This window comes from Neovison vison, chromosome 2, assembly GCF_020171115.1.
Source record: "Neovison vison isolate M4711 chromosome 2, ASM_NN_V1, whole genome shotgun sequence".
Taxonomy (NCBI): Eukaryota; Metazoa; Chordata; class Mammalia; order Carnivora; family Mustelidae; genus Neogale; species Neogale vison.
Genome location: NC_058092.1, coordinates 76579946 through 76595827, shown reverse-complemented (window position 1 = coordinate 76595827; position 15882 = coordinate 76579946).

Genomic DNA, 15882 nt, shown 5'->3' with positions numbered 1-15882 from the left:
GGTTTTCTGTTCCCTACAGGCTACACCAAGGCTTGTTCAGACCAGAACCACCTGGCAACCACCGGTGACACACGCAGATTTAAAGTTTAACTTTACACAAACAGTGCAGTGCCGTCCAGGGCAAGGTCCACAGAGACAGGTCCCAACACCCTTACCTTTTAGTGTCTTGATGGTTCTGGACCATTGAGAACTTTAGGTCTTGACCCCCAGAGGGAGATTTCAAAGAGATAACACTTCTTCTCACTGGTAGACCTCATGGTCTGCAGCCAGTTGGGTAACCACAACTATTTACCCTACAGAACTCCTCAACCAGGGACGCCTGGGTGGCTCAGTGGGTTAAGCAGCTGCCTTCGGCTCAGGTCATGATCCCAGTGCCCTGGGATCGAGTCCCGCATCAGGCTCCTTGCTCCGCAGGGAGCCTGCTTCTCCCTCTGACTGCCTGCCACTCTGTCTGCCTGTGCTCGCTCTCGCTCGCTCGCTCTCTCTCTGACAAATAAATGAATAAATAAAATCTTAAAAAAAAAAAGATTAAAAAAAAATAAAAATAAAGAACTCCTCAACCACAAAGTCCCAGGGGGAGGGAACTATGGGAGGCAGAGGGTGAGTTTCTCAATTGCACCTGAAAGGCTGTATGCTGGCTGGTGGAAACCCTGGCACCAGAAGTCAGAAGCTCTCTTCCTATCATGCATGTGACCTGGGCCAAGACACTCGCCATGTCTAGGCCTCTTCCCCCTCATCTATGAAGTGGGAGTGAAGATACTTTACACCACCTGCTTCATGAGGTTGTTGTGAAAAGTAGAATGGGTTATTTTTATGGGAAAGTGCTTTTTAAACAATAACAACAACAACAAAAAGCAGTAGAAGCATGTCCACAGTCCTAAAGCTGTTAAAGACGAAGGGCTTGGAAAACATTTTCAAATGAATGTTTCCAGGGACTTAACAAATCATTATTAAGCACCCACCGTTGGTCAGGTTCGATTCTAGGCAACAGAAACGATGGTGAACAAAAATGCAAAAAGCTCTCTTGGTGTCATATTTGTCATTTGTTCAGCAGGGATAATAACTGTGAAAGAAAGTAACAGTGGAGCGGCAATTTGTCATCGGAGCCTGTGGCAGATTGTTATGGTCATGACACCTGACCTGTAATGTCAGACTGTAATGTGTCCCCATCTTCTTGCCATGGGGTGTGCTGTCCCTGACTTGTTCATCAGGAAGCCAGGGCTGGAGGAGCCCCAAAGCTTCCATTCTTGACCTTAGTCCAACATTTGTGATGGACTAGACCATAAACGAATGGGATTTTCCTGAAGAGAGAGGCCCCATACAAGCAGACTGAGGCCCAGGCATGGGGGGAAGGCCATTAGCACACCCCTGGGTTCAAATGACTGCAGCTTTTCAATGACCCCAGGGAACTGAGCAAACCCACAGAATTGTGAGAAATCATATCCCCCACTCGGGCTGTGTATGCAGATGGGGCCTCTAAGGAAGTCCCGGAGGCTCACTGAGCTTGTGAGCACTCACCAAGGAGAGGCCATGTGAGGACATGGCAAGAAGGCGGTTGTCTGCAGGCCAGGAAGAGAGTTCTCACTAGAAACCAAATTGGCTAGAACTTTGATCTTGCACTGAGATCCTCCAGAGCTGTGAGAAAATACATTTCTGTTGTTTAAGTCACCCAGGCTATGGTATTTTGTTATGGCAGTCCAAGCTGACTAAGACAGAAGCCACGCAGATATCTGCAGGAGAACATTCCAGCAGAAGCAACAGCTGGGATAAAGGTGCTGAAATGCAGGCGAGCTGAAGGCTGTAATGCCAGAGCACAGGAAATAGGGCCCTGAGTTGGGGTAGAGAGGGAAAGGGTATGCAGATCAGTAGGCCCTTGAAAGGCTTTGTCTTTTACTTGAAGTTAAAAGGAAAGTCTGCAGAGTTTGGAGGGATGGAGCGGTATGCTTTCAAAAGCCATGCATTTCTGTAATATTTGACTTTTATGTAACAATGAACATGTGTTACTTTTGTAATCAGAGAAAAAGACACAGGCCATTTAGAAGACTCCATGAGAGCCAGCTAACAAGTACAAGCTGTGTCCTTTAATGCCAACATGTGGGCACAGAGAAAAGCAGGGAGAGGCAGAGAGGGGTAAAAGGGTGGCCGTTGGTGGGGGTGGTGGATTGCAGCTGATGAGAAGTACCAGTCTCATCGGGCCAGTGGCCTTGGACTCTTTGAGGATTTGTCCTGTGCTCTGACTCTTCTCCCACTGGGGAACTGCAGCTCTCTGGAACGGAGCTGGGCAAAAGATGGGGGTAGGGAGCCGAATATGGGGCAAGAACAGAGACTAAACCATGGACTGAATTCTTCCTTGAAAGGAATCAAGTACATCTGATTTACCGCGGCACTTAGCACATTGCCCTGCTTCTATAGGCCAAGAGCCAGATGATTCCTTGAAGAAATGAATGAACTGACTTGTTATGCTGCACCCTACTCTCCCCTCCTTACCCCTCTTCTTTGTTAGTACAGCTGAATTCTAAAGGGGGTCTTTAAATCAGAGACCACGTTGTGGAAGGTGGATCGTTGACATAATAAAATGAAGGCTTAAGCCTTGCGTATACCTCACGATCTGTGTCTGGTTCAAAAAAATGTAACAAATTGAGCTGAACCTTCAAGGGAAGGTTCCAGGGACTTAACAAATCATTATTAAGCACACACCGTTGGTGGCCCACAGGCTCTCAGATAACACTTTACATTGCGCCATCGTTTATATCTAAGTGTGGACTGAGATTGGTGGAGTTCAAAGGGCGATGGAAAGACTGGATGAGTTGTGTTGTCTTGCAAACACCCATTCACTTTTTTTTTTCTTCTTTGGCTGGCAGAGGGATGGATGAATAGACAAGGATGCTCAATGCAAGCCTGGACTTTTTAAATGAGCATTCTGTTTAAAGTGCAAATGTGCTTTGCTATAAGCAACAGATGCATTTCCTAAATATTACGTATAACCCACTTCTTTTTCTGAGTTCTAGAGGAGCTAACTCTGCTGAACAGAAGGAAAGATTCTTTGTGTTTTGTGAATGACCACCCCCTTAGTCATCTGTTCTGTAAATTTGGCATTTCAAGGATCAGGTATTTTATAAAAACTCTTTGAAGGAAACAATGACCAATTATTTCTGATATAGTGATATATTTTTTTCTTCTTTAATAGATTAGAAAAATTGGGGGCGCCTGGGTGGCTCAGTGGGTTAAGCCGCTGCCTTCAGCTCAGGTCATGATCTCAGGGTCCTGGGATCGAGTCCCGCATCGGGCTCTCTGCTCAGCCGGGAGCCTGCTTCCCTCTCTCTCTCTCTGCCTGCCTCTCCATCTACTTGTGATCTCTCTCTGTCAAATAAATAAATAAATAATCTTAAAAAAAAATAGATTAGAAAAATTTGACTATGTTCAGCCCCACTGACCTGTCTTAGGGCAAGTTTCAAGTTAATGAAAAAGAAATGCAAAATCCGATCAGCCCAGAGGAGAATGGGGCCCAGAATATGCCATCCCAAAATACGCCACTTTGGTATAAGGATTATTTTGAGCTGAAGGCAATTGAGGGGAAGCAGATTTTAAAAAAAAAGCTTTCTGCCCACACCTATTTCCCTAAAAGTAGGATGTAAATTTCCAAAGGTCCCCTGTCTCTTCTCTCTACCAGGAAGAAGTTAATCACTGGAGACAACTCTAGACCCTTATCATAAGCTCTGGAGATAGCACCAGAGAAATCTACAAAACAATCTTTGCTAAAATTACCCCTTATTTATCATTCATTTCCCCATATATTTGCCTTTTCACAATTTGCCACCCACAGAAGCTCAAAGTCCTTTTGTTTCTTTGACACTTCACTAAACATATATTGTTCTTTTGTTAATATGCTATACAACCAACAAAACAAAAAGACAACATACTGTATGGGAGATGACATTTGCAAATGACATATCCAATACAAGGGTTAATATCTAAAATATGTAAAGAACTTACACAACTCACACCAAAGAAACAAGAATAATATAATTAAAAAATGAGCAGAAGGGCGCCTGGGTGGCTCAGTGGGTTAAGCTGCTGCCTTTGGCTCAGGTCATGATCTCAGGGTCCTGGGATCGAGTCCCGCATCAGGCTCTCTGCTCAGCAGGGAGCCTGCTTCCTCCTCTCTCTCTCTCTGCCTACTTGTGATCTCTCTCTGTCAAATAAATAAATAAAATCTTTAAAAAAAAAATGAGCAGAAGACATGAGTAGACATTTCTCCAAATAAGACACACAGATGGCCAATAGACACATGAAAAGATGTTCTATATTACTTATCATCAAAGAAATGCAAATCAAAACCACAATGAAACAACACTTCACACCTGTCAGAATGGCTAAAATCAAAACTCAACAAATGATGAGTATTGGAGAAGACGTGGGGGCAAAAGGAGCTCTCATGCACTGTTGGTGGGAATGCAAACTGGTGCAGCCACTATGAAAAACAGTGTGGAATTTCCTCAAAAAATTAAAAATAGAGTTATTGTATGATCCGGTGGGTATTTACCCAAAGAATATGAAAACACAAATTTGAAAAGATATATGCACCACAATTTTTATTGCAGCATTATTTACAATAGCCAAATTATGGAAGCAACTCAAGTGTCCATCAATAAATGAATGGATAAAGAAGATGTGGTATACATATACAATGAAATATTACTCAGCCATAAAAAAAGGATGAAATCTTGGGGCAACAGCATGGATGGACTTAGAGGGTATAAGTGAAGTAAGTCAGTTAGAGAAAAAGAAATACCATGGATTTTGGCCATATTTGGAATTTAGGACACCAAACAAATGAACAAAAGAGACAAACAAAGAGTCTGTGACTTTTGATCTCCGGATCATGAGCTCAAGCCCCACCTTGGGTATATAGCTTACTTTAAAAAAAAAAAAAAAGGAGAGATGAGGAGCCTACGCGGCTCAGTCCTTTGTGCATCTGACTCTTGGTTTCAGCTCAGGTCATGATTTCGGGGCTGTGAGATTAAGTCCCAAGTTGGGCTCCCTGCTGAGCAGGGAGTGTGCTTGAGATTCTCTCCCCTCTCTCTCTGCCCTCTACCCTGCTCACATGCTCTCTCTCAAATAAATAAATACATCTTTAAAAAAAGGAGAGAGGCACCTGGGTGGCTCAGTGGGTTAAGGCCTCTATGCCTTCGGCTCGGGTCATGATCCCAGAGTTCTGGGATTGAGCCCCGCATTGGGCTCTCTGCTCAGCGGGGAACCTGCTTCCTCTTCTCTCTCTGTCTGCTGCTCTGCCTATTTGTGATCTCTATCTGTCAAATAAATAAATAAAATCTTGAAAAAAATAAAAATAAAAATAAAAAAAAGAGAGAGACAAATCAACAACAGCAACAACAAAACCAGACTAAAATACAGAGAACAAACTGGAGGTTACCAGATGGGAGGTGGGTGGGAGAATGGGTGAAATACATGAAGGGACTTAACACTATGCATATCATGATGAGCGCTGAGTAATGTATGGAACAGTTGAATCACTATTGTACAACTGAAACTAATCTGACGTATCTCAGTTACACAAGAATTTTTTAAAAATGCAATACCAACCCAATTCCATCTATCTCTTTGAGTTACTCATCTCTGGATGCCCCTGTCCATATGTACGATACACTTGTTAATAAACATCTGTTGATTTCCTCTTGTTAGTGTCTTTTGTCCGTCTAACTTTCAGGGCCAGCTCAATGAACCTAAGATGGGTGGAGGGAAAACAATTTTTTGTCCTCCCCTATATCAGCAACCAATTCCTTATCCTTTACACAATTAAAAGAGTCAACATTCCTTATCGAGGACTCAATAAATGAGCCTAAGACACAGTTCTTTGCAGCTAGTTATTCTTTTTTTTTTTTTAAAGGTTTTATTTATTTATTTGACAGACAGAGATCACAAGTAGGCAGAGAGGCAGGCAGAGAGAGAGAGAGGAGGAAGCAGGCTCCCTGCTGAGCAGAGAGCCTGATGGGGGGCTCAATCCCAGGACCCTGGGATCATGACCTGAGCCGAAGGCAGAGGCTTTAACCCACTGAGCCACCCAGGCGCCCCTGCAGCTAGTTATTCTTCAGAAATCTGTCTTCAGGCCTTTGGCCAGATGGGTCATCGAGTCTGACCCAAGCTTAGAGAACTACTTAGAAACATTCATAACCAACCAAAGAGGGTTCCTAATAATACATAGTCTGGCTACTCTGATTTGCTGAGCAAAATAAACAAGTTAATGAATGTATGAAAAGCTGCTTGTGAGACATCAAGTCCCCAGTGACTTGCCATTGCTGACTTTTGAAAGGAGAGAAAGGCACAATCTGTTCCTACTTGGGCAGTGTCTATTTTCTTAGCTCTAGCATAATATTACATTTGAATAGCTTTATTTTCCAGATTTTTTTTTCTTTGCCTATGGACATATCCTCCAAATATTTAGAACCTTCATTAATGAAAACCATTAAAATGGATTAAGCACCCAACATGCTAGACACCTTCCTAAGTGCTTCATGTGTGTTAACTCACCAAATCCACACAACGCCATGAGGTGAACAGTGTCTTTAACCCCATTTCACAGATGAGGAAGCAAAAGCACACCCATGTGAAGTAACTTGCCTCCAGGGCAGTTCCAGAAGCTGGAGGTCTCACCACCACACTCCGCAGTTTCTCAGTCCTAGGGACAAAGAGCAAGTGGTTCAACTACTGGCAGAAGGCTCTATTTATAAGTGGGGAATCAAACCTGAGGCCAAGGATTAATTTCATTTCATACCATCAGGAAAGCAACTAAGTTCTAGCAAGGAATAACTCAGTTTGAGTAGTTAGTGGGCTACCTCTTGCAATCTTCCCAAAAGCAGCTGCACCAGGGTCCTGATTCACTGTCACTGAGCATCGGTGTCATTTCCCAGGTCTTTAGCTCTGGCTGCTGGAAGAACTGAGGCCATACCTAGAATGTGTCATTGGGCTAATTTTATTCTGTAAATAATAGAATAACTGTTTACAATATTTTAAAACATCCCCACCTTTTTCCAGGCCTCCTCTGAGCTCCTTCTGATTGCTCCATCTGCATACTTTCTTGGTCACCACTAACTCTAAATTTAGTCCTGGTGAATGAGAAGAGTCTTCTGCTTATATTGTCTGCATATTAGCTGTTTTATCTTGTTAAGAGCTCTGCTCACTTTTACGAGGGGTCGACAATACAGAACACACGTGTGTTTTCCAAATGAAATTTCATGTTTTTGTTAAAATTTACTCTCTGGCAAATTGAGCTCACTTTATTATTACTTTTTTTTTTTTTTTTTTTGGGTCAGAGAGAGTGAGCATAGGCAGACACAGTGGCAGGCAGAGGCAGAGGGAGAAGCAGGCTTCCCGCTGAGCAAGGAGCCCGATGTGGGACTTGATCCCAGGACGCTGTGATCATGACCTGAGCAAAGGCAGCCGCTTAACCAACTGAGCCACTCAGGCGTCCCTATTATTTTTATTTTTAAAAAATATTTTATTTATCTATTTGACAGACAGAGATCACAAGTAGGCAGAGAGGCCGGCAGAGAGAGAGAGGGAGTCAGGCTCCCTAGAGAGCCGATGAGATGCGGGGCTCCATCCCAGGACCCTGGGATCATGACCTGAGCAGAAGGCAGAGGCTTTAACCCGCTGAACACCCAGGCACCCCCAAGCTCACTTTAGGTAAGATATTAGAATAAATTACAATAAATAAGGAACAATTACAAAGGATAAGAAAGGCCAAGGGGAAAAACAACAACAACAACAGTCTGGGGGTTTGAAATGTAAATCCAAAGGAGGGGCGTCGGAAGGGGTGGGAATGTTAGTTTCCTCAACTTTTTACATTCTTTCTTTCTTCTAAACAATTTCTTCCAGTAAAACTGGTTCTTTCTCCCCAGGGACCACAAATATCTGATTCTTGGCCTAGCCCAGATGGTGGAGTACAGTGACCTGACGGAAGAAGAAAGAGCTCCAGTAAAAATAAAGGTCAGGAGATGCAGGCGCCGGGTGCCGCCTGGGTTGGTAACAGCTTGAGAATCTATCTGAAATGCCACGCTGGAAAGAAAAGTCACATCTGCCCCGAGGGCCCAGCAAATGTTACAGTGTTTTCCTGCACCCACCTTTCTGGACCTGTTGAATGTCACTCTTCACCACATTTACTCTGCATCAAGTGGTTAAGACAGAGCTTTCTCATTTCTGAGTAAACGACTATGAGTAAAGACGGTCATGCCTTGAACATTTAGCGAGGGGAGATAATTACATTACCTTGGGTGGATTGCCCTCTCATGACTGTCAGCCGAATGGAGGAAACAAGTCGGAACGCTAAGGACAGATGCTGAGACACATCAAAAACCTCTATTACTAAAGAATGAAGGAAAACCTTAGCTTGGGGCAGATTTACATAACCAGATGTCAACACAGCTTTCACAACCTCTTTCTGAAGTGCTGACAGAGCACCAGACATGTGCCGTATAGTTTGGTGGGAGAGCATAGCTCTGGCTCTGCTCACACTTGAGTTTGAGGCGGCTGTCTGCTGCTTACAATGTGGAGCCTGTCTGACTCCGTTTGTTCACCTCTTTAATGGGGATATGTGATTCTCTTGATGGTCTGGTGAGGCTCGAATGAGATCAACTATGCACATTATCTAACAGTGCCCCTGTCTCCTGCTGGCTGGGTGACCAGGGGAAGGCTGCCTAAAACCTCAGTTTCCTCCTCTGTCAAATGGTGATGATTCACACCTCCCAGGTTTGCTGTGACAAGTAAGTCAAAGTCAAGGGCCCATCTAGTATGAAGTCTGAGCTCTTATTGCTACTTATATTGGACAATACTTATAATGTCCATTCCATGTCCAGAGGTCTTCTTCCACCTTCGGACATGGAGACCTGAAACACACAATCCCCTAAATGATAATGGTTACTTCGAACTGCGAAGTGGAAGGTGTAATCTTGTATATGCATTGACTACTTAGCAGGCCAGAATGAAAATACTGACTTGGACTGAATTTGTTGCCTAGCATGATGATAAATTAATAGCAGACTGTGTTTGCTCACCATTTATCTCCAGTGAGCTCTGGGCACTGTCTCTGGGAATAATTTTCACAACATCCTGGTGAAGAGGAGATGATGAGTGATTTAATCACCATCTTCAAGATGATGAAGGATGCAGGATTGTCGTCTGGCTGGTGACCAGCGGTTTCCACCACCACTCAAGCCAGATAAAGAGCTGGCAGGCCTAAGTCGTGGGAAGATTTGGGTTAAACCCCTGGAGATAGATTTTGACGAGATTTCCATCCAGGCAGTACTTTGGTTCAAAGTCCTGAATTATGGGGCTACTACTGAATTAGAGTTTCCGGGTGGAAAAATTGAAAACATAGGTTTCTTTACAGTTTATACACAGCTTGGCTTAACACCTGGGTGAGTCTTTTGGGCGGGTCTTCCCCTGAAATGACTCCAGCCAATTTCCGTGCCAGGCGATTTGGCTGTTTCCCAGGGACATTCTGGAAAGGCTCAAATGAGCATGTTATCCCATGGTTGAGTGAACTTTAAGCAGCTAACCCAGACGCCCAGTCTGAAGGTGAAACAATGCAATAGAGTAGTTTAGCTACCTGGACTTGTGGAAGGATATCTAGGGTCTGAGCACAGGCACGGATGTCATTGGAACAGTTATAGAACTTTCAAAAGCCTCAGACTCCTGAGAGAATGAGCTCTATTCCCATCACCTCTTCAAGCAGTCAACAAAAGCAGAGTGACTACCATGTTGCCTTCCTATGGTTACCATAGTGATATGAATGCTACGGTTGCTGGCAGGAGCAGAAGGGAGGCATGGAAATTGGTATAAGCCACAAGCACCAGCAAAAACCCAACTCTTCCCCAAGGAGAGCCTAGTGGGAGAGGCAGAACCCAATGGTGGTACAAATACCCGTCACCAGCACCGTCCTCTTCCCAGCTCCTGATAGTGACCAGCTGACTTGTTCTTGACAGGTGTGCTCTTTAGGACAGGTTTTACTATGCCTATAAATCACCTGGGTATCATTTTGTTAAAATAGAGACTTTGATTCAATTGGTCTGGGTAAGGATCTGAGATTCTGCATTTCTGAGAAGCTCCCTGCACAGCAGTTTGAGTAGCGAAGTCTTTGGTGGGATTTGCATGTATGAGAACCCTTAAGGAATAGGGGCTTCAACAAGACAAGAGTTTACTCCTCCTTTATGTAGCTCTGCTCTTTGAAGTTGCCAGGAGCCCAATCCACTGTCCTAGTGCTGGGCCATACCTGCTTTGTTGCCCTGCCTCTGCAGTCTACACTGGGCTCACTTCTAAAACCTGCAAATTAACCAGCAGCCATGGAGAAGGGGATGGCATGCCCTTCCCTTTCAGGGCCTAATCCAGAAATTGCACATTCCCCCCTCTAGTCCCATTATTTTGGCTAGAATTTAGTCACATGGCCACATCTAGCCCCAAGTAAGATTGGGACATATTTTATCTTATGCATATTTTATGCTGTGCTCCCAGGTGTGCATCCATACCAAAAACAGAGAGAATGCATAGTGAGAGACACTAGCAATCTCTGTCATAGTTGGGGATAAAAACAATGGCGACACTGGAATGTTATTGAGTCCTTACTCTCTGGCAGGCACAGTGCCTTAAATGAATTGCCTCTTTCAATCTTTACAAACAAAACAAAACAACACTATTGGTAGGTATTCTTCTTGTTCCCATTTTACAGATAAAGAAACTGAGGTTTAGGGAATTTAAGTAGTTTGCTGCAGTTAGAATTCAAATCCAGTCACTGTCACTCCAGAGCCTGGAATCTTAGGAGTAGGAAAGGACTGATGATAGAAACAGCAGGTGGGGCCAGGCTGTTTCAACCCTTAGAGGGCTCCCAGCTGTGGGACGGCAGTGGGTCCTGAGTCTACAAGACGAATCCCACAGGACTGACTACACCAACAATCTTGTGCATTCCACTGAGAAAGACAATGTATACATCATTATTTCCAGAGGCAGAAGAATGAAGGCGTCCTCCTTCAGGGTTTAAGATTTATGAACCAAGAAGATTATTATTCCCCTCCTGTTGGCAGCATGGTTGTCACCTCAGGCTATCCCAGGCTTGAGAGGTGATGGTCTGTGGCCCTGCTGTGGTCTGTACCACCCCCTCCCTCCGTAGCAGACGCTACCCTGAGTACCTGGAGCTTTTGTCCTAGGAGAGCCACAGCTGGCCAGGACCAGATGGGACCACTTCTCGTGTCAGTCACAAGTTAGAGGACATTTGAAAACTGTTTTCCGAAGTTCTTCCCCCTCCTTCTTCTTTTCATAAAAAGGGCTTTTTGTTAGTACAGCCTTTGTTTGGGGATTCAGTTGATAAAGGGACCATTTTATTGGAATGAATTACTGACGCAAGTGCTGCCAGAAACCCTAGCGAGAGGCCAGCACTCTGGCTCTTACTCAGCAAGGTGAATGGAAACAGCTACTGGGCATCGGTATCAAGGGCACTTTGGAGTTCACTGCCATCAGCAACTTCAAGCTCAGTTGCTGGTTGACTCTGAGTTTAGGGGAGGCAGTCAGAGAAAGCGCTAGCAAAAAAGTATTAGACTTTTTCCTTTCTGTATGAAAAGTGTCAAATGGGCAGAACTGTTGGCCAGAGCTTATCTAGAATGAACTCTTTCTACCTATTATTAAACTGCTAAATCTCCACTACAAAGACTGGGGTCCCTGTAACAATCCCAGTTCATTCTTCTGACTCCCTAGAAAAGTCCCTTTTCTCTACTGAGCCAAAATGAAAGCTGGGGGGAAAAAAGTCAAACAGCCAAAAGTAAACCTCAGACTTTGTGGGACTCACACAGACACAGAACATTTAAAGATTCTTTAAATTAATTCTCTTCAGATGGTGTTCAGAGGTCTTTGGAAAAAGATATGAAAATACCGGTAAGCCAAAACACATGCCTTCTAACTTGTTCCTCTCCTATGTCTGGTGCATGCAGTGCCAACGGAAATTTGTTAACACATGGACTGACGGTGTATTTCTCCATAATCTCATCTGCTGTTTTGTTGAGACTCCAAGACCAAGTATATTTAAAGTCTGATAGATGAACCAGCATTTCTTGGGCCACCTCTTTTAAAATACTGCTATTTGTGGGGCGCCTGGGTGGCTCAGTGGGTTAAGCCACTGCCTTCGGCTCAGGTCGTGATCTCAGGGTCCTGGGATCGAGTCCCGCATCGGGCTCTCTGCTCAGCGGGGAGCCTGCTTCCCTCTCTCTCTCTCTCTGCCTGCCTCTCCATCTACTTGTGATTTCTCTCTGTCAAATAAATAAATAAAATCTTTAAAAAAAATAAAAAAATAAAATACTGCTATTTGCAAACAGTGGCAAGGGATGAGGCACTTCAACCCATTCACCGTGAACTCTTCAGAGTTCAAGGAAATCACTAAGGGCTGATAAAGTCAATAAAAGTTTGGGTAAGAGAAAAGGTCCCCCTTAATGTTGCTTGAAGACCTGTAACACCTATCAGTTCTAAGCGACTGAACCCCGAGTATTGATTAGGAAACAGGTGCCCAAGGGCAGTGCCAGCTGTCAAGCTTGGCAGTGTCACACAGACCGGCTCCTACAGATCTCTCTGAAAAACAAGACGAGCAGTGGCAGTCCTGCCATTTTTGCCCCTTCAAAAACAACATGCACTTGTTTTAAGAAAGGAAGACAAGTTTTCTAGGCTGTAAAGCAAGGGTCATAAGATCTGTCCTGTTTATGTCACAAGCAAGATAATGAAGCATCCTTTTTTTTTTTTTTTAAAAAGATTTAATTATCCAGCATGGAGGTTCCTCAAAATGTTGAAAATAGAACCTATGACCCAGCAATTGCACTACTGGGTATTTACCCTAAAGATACAAACGTAGAGATCCAAAGGGGCACGTGCACCCGAATGTTTATAGCAGCAATGTCCACAATAGCCAAACTATGCAAAGAACCTAGATGTCCATCAACAGATGAATGGATAAAGAGGATGTGGTATATATACACAATGGAATACTATGCAGCCATCAAAAGAAACGAAATCTTGCCATTTGCGACAACATGGATGGAACTAGAGCATATCATGCTTAGCGAAATAAGTCAAGCGGAGAAAGAGAACTATCATATGATCTCCCTGATATGAGGAAGTAGTGATGCAACATGGGGGCTTAAGTGGGTAGGAGAAGAATCCATGAAACAAGATGGAATAGGGAGGGAGACAAACCATAAGTGACTCTTAATCTCACGAAACAAACTGTGGGTTGCTGGGGAGAGGGGGGTTGGGAGAAGGGGGTAGGGTTATGGACATTGGGGAGGGTATGTGCTTTTGGGTAAATTGGAAGGGGTGGTGAACCATGAGAGACTATGGACTCTGAAAAACAATCTGAGGGGTTTGAAGTGGCGGAGGGGTGGGAGGTTGGGGTACCAGGTGGTGGGTATTATAGAGGGCACGGCTTGCATGGAGCACTGGGTGTGGTGAAAAATAATGAATACTGTTTTTCTGAAAATAAATAAATTGGAAAAAAAATAATAAACACCTTGAAAAGTTGAAAAAAAAGAGATTTGATTATCTATTTGAGAGAGAGACACACAGCAGGAGACAGATCACAAGCAGGGGGAGCAGCAGAGGGAGAGGGAAAAGCAGACTCCCCGCTGAGCAGGGAGCCCAATGTGGGGCTCAATCCCAGGACCCCAGGATCATGACCAGAGCTGAAGGCAAACACCCAACTGAGCCACCCAGGTGCCCCTGAAGCATCCTTCTAAAAATGCTGTACCCATGTCTGATGCCGGCATTACTATGCAGGGAGAACCGCGCCCTGTGTGGCTGGTGGGAAGGACGTGTTCGGGAGTGTTTACAGGCAGAGTTTTTAGGTGCAGAACCTCGATGAAGCTCCTCTCTAAGTGTGTCCCCTCCCCACCACAGTTCATTCACAGATTCCATTTGCCATCTAGATTACCATTATAATCACTTGTATACTTTGCATTACTAACATCCTCTCCCCCACCTTGCCAACAGTTCCTGCCCATTTGACATTTTTTATGTATAAAGGAAAAAGTCTTCTATTTATTGCTAGCACTTTCTCTGACTGCCTCCCCTAAACTCCAAGTCAACGCAACTAACCACGAAGATGCTGACGGCAGTAAAGCTCCAGCAGCCAAGGATTCAGACTCATTCCAACAGTGAATTCCCTGTTCTCTGGACCGGGTAGGCACATAGTAGGTGCATAATACTACCATAATACATAATACTACTGAATACATCAGTGAATACTGAAGAGAAATGGAAGGTACGGACATAATCGTCAATGTGCTTCTATATCTCAAATTGGCCCCTGTTCTCTAATTTTCTGAACTTGAGATTTTATAAACTCGTCCTTTATGAGGACAGAGAGTGGCTGGGATGCTGTAGCTGGGGTCAGTTTCTAATTCAGCCACAGAGGCCAAGGCTTTCTCTGGGAGTGATCCCACTTCTGAGAGTAATTATAAACTTTACGGACAGACCACCACTTGCAACAGGCCAGGACTCCGAGACCAGTTTTGTGAGGAAAAGGATGTGGGTCCGTCTTCTCACATTCTCTGACAAGACCCTTCAAGTCATGCTAAGGTATGACAAGAGAGTGTCCAGTCTTTCATTTTATAAGTTTATTTATTTTTAGGAATCTCTACTCAACCCAATGTGGAGCTCAAGCTCACAACCTCAAGGTCAAGAGTCACATGCTCTTCTGACTGAGTCTGCCAGGCGCCCCTCCTGTGTCTTATTAGAGGAGTCCAAACTCATAGAGAGAGGACATTACTTTGTCATCTAGAGTGCCAAAGAGTCCCCTTCTTTTTAAAAGACACATCTGTAGAAAGGCTGAGAAGCACCTGCTAGCCAATGCCTAAACAGGTGGTAGGGGATTTTTTAAATTTTCTGAAATGGATCTGGACAATTTTTAGGTTAAAAAAGGAAAATCATCATCTAAGATACAGTACATTCTGCCAGCATTTTCCTGGACCTGATCCTTCCTAGCCACAGGCAAACATAGGAAATACAGCCGTTGCTAAAATAAATACAGAAAGTCAGTTTTCCAACTCAATGAACTACAAGTCCTATTTTTCCCCCCAAAGCTGAAAAGGGCAAAAATTAATTATTGCTTTGATTTTGTATTATCTTCCAAATGTTGATATATTGGAAAGCATTAATCACTAAGCCATTAAAAATTTTGTCTTGGGGGGCACCTGGGTGGTACAGTAGGTTAAGCCTCTGACTTGGTTTCAGCTCAGGTCATGATTTTTGAGTTTAGGGGAGGTAGTCAGAGAAAGTGCTAGCAATAAAACATAAGACTTTTTCCTTTATATATATTAGGCTCCCCTCTCAGTGGGAGTCTGCTTGAAGATTCTCTCTCTCTCTCTCTCTCCCTCTGCCCCTCCCTACTGTGCTTCTGTGCTCTCTCTCTCTCTCAAATAAATAATTAAAAAATATTTTGTCCTGGTTATAATTAATTAAAAAAAAACATTTTCTATTTATTGGCAACCTTATAGTATTGATAGAAAAATGTGTCTCATGGTAACTCTAGACTACAGGAAAACAGCTCTTGGTAAGGGAAATATCATTTTCTTTTATTTTTTCTTGTTATTTAAAAAAAAAAAAAAAAGACCCCCCCCCCCACTACCCACAATCTACACACCTTCACTATGTTCTGGGCCCTCAAAAGTGTGAAATCTCTAGGGGCGCCTGGGTGGCTCAGTGGATTAAGCTGCTGCCTTCAGCTCAGGTCATGATCCCAGTGTCCTGGGATAGAGCCCCGCATCGGGCTCTCTGCTCAGCAGGGAGCCTGCTTCCCCTTCTATCTCTGCCTGCCTCTCTGCCTACTTGTGATCTCTCTCT